This window comes from Pinus tabuliformis, chromosome 8, assembly GCF_031772625.1.
Source record: "Pinus tabuliformis cultivar Carrire ecotype Pingquan chromosome 8, CPIR1, whole genome shotgun sequence".
NCBI classification, from domain to species: Eukaryota; Viridiplantae; Streptophyta; class Pinopsida; order Pinales; family Pinaceae; genus Pinus; species Pinus tabuliformis.
In genome coordinates this window covers 564,023,742-564,034,822 of record NC_142294.1, presented here as the reverse complement: position 1 = coordinate 564,034,822, position 11,081 = coordinate 564,023,742, and the positions used below count along the sequence as shown (strand labels likewise).

The following is an 11,081-nucleotide window of genomic DNA, read 5'->3' as shown; positions in this document are numbered from 1 at the left end:
GTAGTCATCACTAAGAAGTTGTTGTGGTTTGCAACCAGCAATAGTGAAAAATAAATATACAGACATGATAGTCAGCTTCATCAAATTGTTCTTGTTCTAAAGCAGGTCCCAACGTGCAAACATAAAAGCAAACCAGATTGACAAGCTATATTTCATTATCACTGTAGGAATCTCCCCTTTTAAAGCAATCATTAATTCGCTTTTACATCCAGTTCAATGAACCATTATTTTTTTTGTTACTTTGAAATCTCTTTTTTTAGATCTGAAAGTACAAGACTCCAGCATAAGATTAAACACTCGGATTTTGCTGAGCTTAATTAGGGATTATTTTGCAAAGGAAGTTCTGAAATGTATTATACTCCAGCCATAGCTGAAACAACGATGGAGTAGTTTATTTAGAGAATATTTTGCTGAGAAGGAAGATTTGTTTATTGTATTATTAGCTAAAATTCACCAAACTGTGGTTCTTACCAAGCCCTGCCCTTCTCTATATCTACTTGAGGGCAACATCGGTAAATTGCTAAATCATTGGCAAAATCTCTATCCATCTACTTGACAGTAGCATTGGCAAATTGTTAAATCATCGCTACATGTATAAGATATAAAAGAGCATCTACACAAGATAGAAGAGACATCCCACCAGGGACCAACAACACAATGCAGCAAAGTTTGGCCTAGTTGATATACACTTAATGCTGTATTAGCTACATTAAGTTAATATACATAGCATCTTGACATATATCAGTCAAATGCCTTAGTTCATATGTTAGATTTAACATACTAATTCACTAATTAACAAGAAACACACACCTTATCTTCGCCAGCAGTAGCTTTACAGTGTGTAAATACATAATCACCAATAAGCAAATCACAAACATATCGAGATGCTTTTGAACTTATGCAACAGATATGCCATTTTCGATATTAAAACCATCTCGTGATTACTTGCTTATGTATACATATTTGAAATAGCCTCTACATTGAACAAAGGCTATATTGTTTGGCAGGTGGCAAGCTTTTGCTTAGCCACTAATTAAAACTCCATTTCACTGTACAAGAGCACTGTGTGAACACACCACCCGATAGAAAACTTGGATTTTCTACAATATTCCACAGGGGTGCATGTTTCATCCACAGAACTCAAAACAGGCCGCTAGTATTCACTTGAAGTCACTTCTCTGATGAAGATATATCAACGAAAAACAAACTTCTGAATAGATCACTCTACCACTTGAATTACCGGAGATGAAAACTGGTTTTATCCCATTTTATGAAAATGCCTGTAATAAGCAGACATTTTTTCTTGTTTATGGGGAAGTGTGCTGCATCAAAGTTAACAACCCGAACTCCTATCTCCTAGCAGAAATTTAGTATGTTAGCAAATTCAATTGCCATTTGTTGTTCATAGAAGTCAAGTATTCAGACATCCACGAGAGGGACATCTTTATGCAGTCTCTTTTGAACAGCTTTCACTGCTGCAACTCTTGCTGCAGTGGCTGCTTTGGTGGCAGCTGCAACAGCTTTGTTGACCCTTTCATCAACTCTTGGCACTTCAAATGCTTTTGCTGCCGCATGTCTTGCCTCCTGAACACAACAAAAACCCAAGTTAGACAATTTCTTAGGTCTGCAATCCTCAGTGGTTCGAAACAGATCTCTTTTCTACAAACTAAGGGAGTGAGTTAATAAGTGGACAACTCAATGACTTCAACGAGTTTATTTATTTCCAGAGAGGTAAAGCTCTGCCTACTCACTCTTTTTTCGAAATTTGGCAATATAAGTCAATCTTGTACAGGGAAAAATCCTTGAGGGCAAACTTCCATGGGTCAAAGTTCCCATCAATTAGGTGGAACTATAACTTACAAGAAGTTCATACCAGAGATATAGGAAGGAATTTACACTGGAAAGGAGTTGAGTTTGTCTACTTGTTAAACTACTCAAAAATTTAACCTACCAAAACATTCAAGCAGAATTGAACTCAAAAATGTCATTAGAAAACATCCACATACAAAGCATTCCAAAAAGCTCATATTTGAAGGTAAATTCAAGCCCATACATACAAAACCAGACATGCATTTTGCTAGTACTAATCTTGACCAAACATTTGTATACCTGCACTGCATGCAGGACTTTCGCATGGCTCACCCCCTTGGTTAATCCTGATTGAAAATTATGAGTACTGGGAGTCTGTAGCACACCACAATGCCAGTGTCCAGATTGTGTTTCACTATTCCTAAATGTATACATTCCAAGACCTTGCTTTTTCCCCTCATGCCATGCTCCTTCATATCTATGCCCATTGGCAAAGTTATAAACTCCAAAGCCATGCATTTTGTCTGCAAAATACTCCCCTGCATATGTATCTCCATTTCTGCATCCAAACAAGATTTTTTTAGTACTTTTAGGGAAGAGAAAAATTTATCAGCTCCAATTTTAAAACCAGAAAATTACAGAAAACATCTACCAGTGCCTTCTAGTTCTAAGAAGGTTAATATAAGTTTTTACAGATCAACAAGCATCAATATGAAATAATTGATAAAAAAGGAGCATGATGACCAGCATCGAGTTTAGCATCCCCTTCTGGGATGCTAGTTTCAGTTCCTGTGGAGTGGATGCTTAAACCAATATACTCGGTCAAGGATAACATAAAATCCACTGAAACATTGACTTGTCAGCCAAGATCAAATGAGAGTAGAACAGATTATAAAGCTTAAAAAATAAGGCCAGCCCACACTATCTCTGTCAAATACAATGAAACCAAGAATTTAACGAGTGAGCCCAAACAGTAGCAACTAGTGTTCATATCACATTGAAGAAAATAGCAGAAGAACTGCTCCATGTGAGTGTGATGCTTAGCACAGTTTTTAAACCATCATTTGGGAACGAACTCAGGAAGATGGCATTCATGTTCTCTATCTTAACATATTTTCTTAAAACTTTCTGATCATTGAATGATGCTAATGGTAAGCCTACTTCATCTTAATGCAAGAAATTCAAGGGAAAACCAATTCAGCTGAACCCCAAAACATAGAAAAGATAAATTTCTAAAACAAGAATTCATTATGCAACCATAAAAACATACCTGAAGTGGTAGTACCCAAGTCCATGCTTAACCCCACATTTAAACTCTCCAACATACCGACTTCCATCTTCACAAGTCTGCACACCATACCCATGGCTCTGCCCATTATGCCATTCCCCTGCATACATATCCCCTGTGTAAAATATATAAACACCATATCCATGCCTCAGGCCCTCCCTGTATTGGCCCCGGTAACGGCTACCACGAGCCCAAGTCTCAACACCATGGCCATCATACTTGCCATTAACCCAATCACCCTCATATCTTCCATTGACATAATAATAATAAACACCACTTCCTGAGCATTTCCCCTGATAGAACTCCCCCTCATACACATCCCCATTGTTGTATCCTTCACATTCTTACTGCTTTTTTCACATTTAGGCTTGGAGCCAATGGTCCATGTCATAGAAGGATTTCCTTTAATTCTTCCTCTATGTTTCTCATCACCCAAGAATGCAAATACACCCAATGGCTTCACCCATGAAACAACCAAGCGACCCCAGCTCTGCCCAGGCTCGAACCGGGACCAACCTCATGCAACGCAGCCTAAACCCAACCTCAATTCAGGGAAAGGGATCTTCAATGAAATTACAACTGCAGTCACAAAAACGAGGGCAGAGAAGGAATCGAAAAATAGACCTAGAACAAGATCGTGCCATGCAAAATTCGAATCCCAACTGCGGTTTTGCACTGGCCTCATATAAAACCAGATGCAGGGAACCGAAACCACCACCACAGGGGGAAGCAGGAGCTGAAACCTGAAACCACCTGGTTTTCTCCAGTTGTATGTCTGGATATTCGATCCCCTCCTGGGCCATTTGTTGGTTTTTGAGTAGTCTTCACTGCTATTCCCTTCCTCAAGAGAAGACAAACTGTCGATCCCGGATTTCATAGTAGGCGAGCGTAGAAGCGAACTGGGTGTCCTTGTTAACTTGGAATGCGCAGTTTTGATGTGATTCGCCATGACAATCCGCTGGTTATAGCTAATCCCAGACTGCAAAACCCTCTTAATGATTCTCTTTGTTTGCTCTGATACTCCTCCCTTGAAAAAGCATTCATCCCTGCAAAAAAAAGAAAATCTCCTACTCTTCCTCCCTCTCTGTAATGATTTTTCCACTCAAAACCATTTTGGGGATCAATCTACTACTTTGCAAAACCAACCGTGAAAAGCTCAATAACATGCCAACGAGCAGAAAAAGCCAAAAAACAGTTAAGCACCCCCTTTGTTTACAGAAAATGGACCTTTCAATTCTCCCAAAAATATTTGAAATTCATCCTCAGTGGGACTCTTTTCAGGCATCAGAAGCAGGCAAGCAAGCAAGCACTGAGAGCTTTTCTAAGGTGAGGTCAGCCTTTTTTAAGCCCCACTATCTCATGGGTCCCTGCACAGCTTTATGGGCATATAAAAATTGTATATCCCCAGTGTAGATACTGTATCTATTATCTTTTATTTCCCACTACTCCCACTCAGCATTCATCCCGTTGAAGCTCAGGTTTCTCTCTGGTTTCCCCTGAAGTTTTCCCCATATTTAGCGGAACTTTGCTATAATCTATCTACTTAGAAGAAAAGCAGAAAAACACACCACGCATAATTAAATGATCCTTCCCCGATTTTTCCGTCCCAGGCCCCTGCCTGATTCAACTCTAGCCGTCGAATCCAGATCTAACGGTCCTTCTTGTTAACGCGTGTAAGATTTCTGATCCGTCAGATTGCCGCCAAAACTGCGGGCGTGCCGCGTCGCCGCTGCTAGATACCAACGGTGACTGACGGTCGCATTTTGTTCTTAAATCCGACGGATTCCGTCTGGAGGATCACGACGTTTAGATCCTGATCGTGCGGTGCTTGTCGGACTATTTTGAACCGTTAGAGTCTAATCGGACGGCCCGTGTTGTATCCCGCGGCCGCAACAGGGCCCTTTTTTAAGGCTGTTGACCAACCCTCACAGACTGACTTCTGAAAAATTTAAACGGAATTATTAATTGGACTATAATATGAGTTGTTCAAAAATAAAAACAAAAAACGAAAAAGGCATTTTATTCCCTAAATATTTTCATTTTAGTTTTATAATGTCTTATATACCCCTTTTCTAATTTTCCTGATAAACCCTATGTTGATATTAGAGAATATATGTAGAGAGTTGGTCAACAACTTAACCTAGGGTTCCCCCTTCTAGCCCACGCTAAGAGGCATTTACTCACATGTTGACAGATATTTGTAGAGTGGAAATCATGGACTTTTTTTTTAATTTAAATTAAATTTTATAAAATTAATTATGATAAATGTTTTTTGGATTAATTATATTTTGAGAATTGGTTGAAGTTTCGAACTAATTAATGTGGTTCATTTTCAGGACAAGATGCTTCAAGATGATGCCTAAAGATGAATCATATCCTAAAAATGTAATTAATCTAAAAGATATTTATTTTCATTATGGATCACAATTATTTTATTATGGATCATAAAAATAGATTATTTAACCAAATTAATTATATTAATAATTATTTAATTTTAAGATTACGGTTAAATTAAATAAAAAAATTATTTATAAAATAAATAATTTATTTCACATGATATTTAAATTAAAATATATTTTAATTATAAAAATAATAATGGGAGATAAATTATATTATAATTTTAGTAAAATTATATTTTATTTTAAAAATATCAAAAAATTAATTTTGAATTATATTTAAAAGAAAGCATTACTTATAAAAATAATAATTTTATATATAAAGTATATTATAATTTTTGTAAAATTATATTTTATTCTGAAAATATCAAAAACTTAATTTTGAATTATATTTAAAAGAAAGCATTACTTATAGCAAAGTTTATAAAAATAAAAATGTTTGTGAAATTATATTATAATTTTTGTAAAATTATATTTTATTTTAAAAATATCCCAAAAACGAATTTTGAATTATATTTAAAAGAAAGCATTACTTATAACGCAGTTTTGTTAATGTAGATATTATTTCATTTATATTAAGATTTATTTAATTTAAAAATTATTATTGAGTTTTATATAGAATAAAGTATTATTATGATTAAAGGTTTTGTAATTTAAATATAGATTTAAAGATGTGAATTTTGAAGTTGATATAATAAGTGTTTAGAAATTAATGTGAAGATTCGAAATTGTTCATGAAATTTACTAAATTATAAGAGGCCAAGTTACTTCACTGATATGTGGAAGTTAATTCACTGTCTAGAACATAAATCATAGACATGCAAAAGGAAACAACACATGCATGTAGATTTGTTTAGGGGAAAGCAATTGCTCAAAACTCCTTCCTACATGTATTGCATTAATCAGAGAATAGAGATGAAATACATATGCTTGCTCAAGCTTGAGCACACCCTGCAAATGTATAGTCTATCCCTCTACCTGACTGACTGACTCTCGCCAACACTTCGCCAATTTTCAAGCCCTCCAAGCTCTTATTTCCTTGCTTGTTCCTTGATGAAATTAGCCCCTATTATTTAGGAAATTCCCACTATTGAATTGCACAATTCTTTTAGGTCATTCCTCTTACTGCATGCACCACCTGTACACATTGGAATAGTCTACAACTTATAGTACGCTACCTTGGAATCCCCATCTCAATTGGGTAACTCAAATTCTCTGCATGCATGAGCTAATTTAGGTTGATTGATCAGTTAATTGGTTGATCACTATTGTGCTTGAAGTTCCACTTCCACAACTTGATCTTCCATTATTTCCTCCAACAGTTAGAACTAGTTTATTGACCATAACTCAATTTAACTGAATTAAATTTCATTAAATTTCTACAACTGAAATTAGCTCAACCTAGGCTCCTAAAATTTAGGAATCATTGCACACAACTGAATTTCATGCCCCTAACTCGAATTAATTGAGCTAGACTCCTATTTTTTAGGAATCATAGCACACAACTGAATTTCATGCCCCTAACTCGAATTAATTGAGCTAAACTCCTATTTTTTAGGAATCAACTCAAACAAACTGAACTTCAAATCATTAACTCGAACTGAGTGTTCTCAACTAAGTGACAGGAGCCATGTCACCTCAGTTAACTCCTCTAAGTTGTCCACTGATGTGGAATTTCAAATTTCCTCAATTTGATTAAGGCAAAATCAAAATTGAGACTTTTCTTGCTGCATTTTCGAAATGCTCATGAAATTTACGGAATCACAAGACTTGAAGCTACTCTACTACTTTGTGGAAGTTGATTCAGAATTTAGAGCAGGAAATTCAAAGTTGGGTCTCAGGGGTTCGAATTGAAGATCAATGTAGCAGGATTTATTCATAGTTAAGAAGATGGCTTTCAATGGACTAGGGCTAGAGTATGCCTTAGAAGGCACCTCAAATGTATTTGCATGGAAGGACAACATGAAGGCAGTATTGGATGACAATGGGTTTCTAAAATACATCAAGACAGATGTTGCAAAATGTCAAGCATTTGATGGCCAAAGCCTTGCTTAGTGGAAGAAAGATGTGGCCAAGGCGAGGAGAATCATCTTGGAGGGAGTACGGGATCATATTGTCTCAAATCTCCATGGAAAATAAACTTTGTTCGCGATGTGGAAAGCACTGAAAAAAAGAAAAAAAAAATAATAAAATAAAATAAAATCGAGAATAGTACTGACCACAGGAAGGTGACACTCAAGGATAAACTTTGAAGTATTAAGATGCAAAAGAATGAAACAATTCTGCAGTACTTGAGCAGGTTTACACAATGTCATGATGAACTTGGCGGGGTTGGTGTTACTGTCCCTAAAGAATATTTGGTAGCTCTAGCCCTCTTGGGCCTTCCCAAGAGTTGGCATAGTTATCAAGATTCGGTAAATGGTAGAGAGAAACTACCAAGCTAGGAGTGGTTATGGTCTGATCTAGTGCAGGAAGAAATAAGGCAGAGCAACAGAGATGGGACCTCATCCAAAGAAGAGGAAGAGGAATTTGCATTAGTCAGCAAGGGAAAGAAGGCCAAGGGAAGAAGTCCCAAGGTGAGGCTCATTCCATCCAAGAGGGAAAGTAGAAAGACTTGTCCAAAATCAAGTGCTTTCACTATCATGAATTTGGGCACTATGCCACGAAATATCCACAGAAAAAGGCAAGCAAGAAGACCGTAAGAGTAGCAACGGGAGAAGCCTTGGCTTCACAATTCAGACTTGATTTTACCCTCATTGAATGCATGGAAAGCACGGTAATGGGTAGTGTGTGGTATCTCGACAATGGTGCCTCATTCCACGTGACGGGCAACAAATCATTTTTCAGTGACTTGGACGAGAAGGATCTCTAGATGCACATCGATATGGGAGATGATGGAAGGTATAGCGTGACCAACATTTGTACCGTTACTTTTCAGAGGGAGTCCAACTCCCCTCTCAGACTCAAGGATGTGATGTTTGTTCCGGGTCTAAAGAAGAATCTTGTCTCTATAGTTGTGTTGGAAGATTGTGGCTACAATGTGATATTCAGCAAAGGGAAGGCTTTCTCGAGACACATAGCCACAGGACAAGTGAAGAAGATCAGGGTTCAAGTCAAGAACATGTATGCACTTGAGGCAGAATATGCATGCAAAGCCCTGAGGAGCAAGGCAGAGTCTAGAGATGTTGTGGTTGAGAGGGAGCAGGATTTACCTCTCAACATGTAGTCTCAGAAGAAGCCTCGGGAAATTGTGGATCAGCCACAAATGGAGAACGGAAAAGAGGCAGAATGGAGAAATCTACTCAAGCAGAGACCTCCAGCAGGGGGAGAGTTCGAACCAAGTGTGCAGAGGGAGCACATGCAGTTATACCTCCAGGAGCGAGGTGGAGCGATGTAGATCCCTAGTCCAAGAGTTGCAAAAATTTGTGCAGGGTCCATTGAGGCATTTTCCTCATGGATCATTACCTTGATACAGGGGCCCACAATATTCAGTATCAGGAGGATCAGTGTTATTCAGATATTGAGGAGTGTTGACAGTAAAAATGGAGGCTCAGTAGCAGAGTCAATAGCAGCACAATTTACCTAGTAGACAACTACAAACACAATTAATTATGTTTGTTTTTTACATGCTTCTCAGTTACATATGTTGCAGTTACAACAACAATAGTGGGAGGGGTTTCATGCAACACATTTCACAGGTGCAAGATAGGGGTGGTTGATAATCCCTTTCTTGCTGAGAGGGAGTGTTGAAAATGCAACAAGAAAGTCTCAATTTTGATTTTTTGCCTTAATTAAAATTGAGAAAATTCGAATTTCCACATCAGCAGACAACTTGGAGGAGTTAACTGAGGTGACATAGCACTTATCACTCAGTTAAGAACACTCAATTCGAGTTAATGAGTTGAGGTTCAGTTTGCTTGAGTTGATTCCTAAAAAATAGGAGTCTAGCTCAATTAATTCAAGTTAGGGACATGAAGTTCAGTTGTGTGCAGTGGGTTCCTAAATTTTAGGATCCTAGGTTGAGTTAATTTCAGTTGTAGCAATTTAATTCAGTTAAATTGAGTTATGGTCAGTTAAACTAGTTCTAACTATTGGAGGAACTAGTGGAAGGTCAAGTTGTGGAAGTGGAACTTCAACCACACTCAGTGATCATCCAGATAACTAATCAATCAGCCTAAATTAGCTCATGCATGTAGAGAATTCAAGTTACCTAGTTGAGATGGATATTTCAAGGCAATGTACTATTAGTTGTAGACTACTTTGAAGTGTGCATGAAGCTAGAGAAAGACTTTAGAAGAATTGTGCAATCCAGGTGAGGGGATTTCCTAATTAATAGGGGTCTAATTCCCAAAGGAACAACGCAAGGAAATAAGAGCTTGGAGGGCTTGAAAATTGGCTAAGTATTGGCCAGAGTCAGTCAATCAGGTAGAGGGATAGACTATACACTTACAGGGTGTGCTCAAGCTTGAGAAAGCATATGTATTTCATCTCTCTTTTGTGATTAATGCAATACAAATAGTCAATTGCTTTCCCCTAGATAAATCTTTGTGCATGTGTGATGTTTCCTTTTGCATGTCTATGATTTGTGTTCTATATGGTGAATTACCTTCCGCAGATTAGTAGATTAACTTCAAGTCTTGTGATTTAGTAAATTTCATGAGCAGTTTTGAATCTACACATTAATTTCTATAGTTAAACTAGTTCTAACTATTGGAGGAACTAGTGGAAGGTCAAGTTGTGGAAGTGGAGCTTCAACCACACTTAGTGATCATCCAAATAACTAATCAATCAACCTAAATTAGCTCATGCATTCAGAGAATTCGAGTTACCCAGTTGAGATGGAGATTTCAAGGCAATGTTCTATCAATTGTAGACTATTCCAAAGTGTACAGATAGTGCATGCAATAGGAGGAAGAGCAGGATTTCAGCTCTATTCTCTGATTAATCCAATACATATAGTAAGGGGTTTTGAGCAGTTGCTTTCCCTTAGATAAATCTTTGTGCATGTGTGATGTTTCATTTTTCATGTTTATGATTTGTGCTCTATATGGTGAATTAACTTCCGCGGATTAGTAGAGTAGCTTCAAGTCTTGTGATTTAGTAAATAAGATGAGTAGTTTTGAATCTACACATTAATTTCTACATGGTATCAGAGCAGGATTCACAATAGAACATGAAATTCGAAGTTGGGTCTCAGGGGTTCTAAATTCTAATTTGAAGATCAATATAGCAGGATTTCTTCAGAGCTTAGAAGATGGTTTTCTATGGACTAAGGCTAGAGTATGCCTTAGAAGACACCTCAAATTTAATTTATTTAATTTAAAGATTACTATTGAGTTTATATAGAATAAAGTATTACTGTGATTAGACGTTTTGTGATTTAAACATAGGTTTAAGGATGTGAATTTTGAAGTTGATGTGATAAGTGTCCTTTTGCCCTGTATCACTAATATGATTGGTAGTTTTAAAGTCAAAATTTCTAGATTATTTTTAATTTCTGATAATTTTATGTGTAATGTTAAAGATAAGTTATTTTATTATAATGGTATATTTTTATGTTGAAATTTCATTTCATTTTAAGTTAACAT

The 11,081-nt window shown here is 36.8% G+C and overlaps 1 pseudogene across 1 annotated transcript; it reads right to left on the bottom strand.

Annotated features, from left to right (window-relative positions):
- Positions 1-896: 896 nt before the first annotated feature.
- On the bottom strand, positions 897-4,046 carry LOC149236715 (uncharacterized; annotated as a pseudogene). The gene is made up of 4 exons (XR_016245903.1): positions 3,675-4,046; positions 3,080-3,587; positions 2,110-2,368; positions 897-1,584 (listed from the first exon to the last, which is right to left on the bottom strand). The product of XR_016245903.1 is annotated as an uncharacterized LOC149236715 (transcript).
- Positions 4,047-11,081: the final 7,035 nt, after the last annotated feature.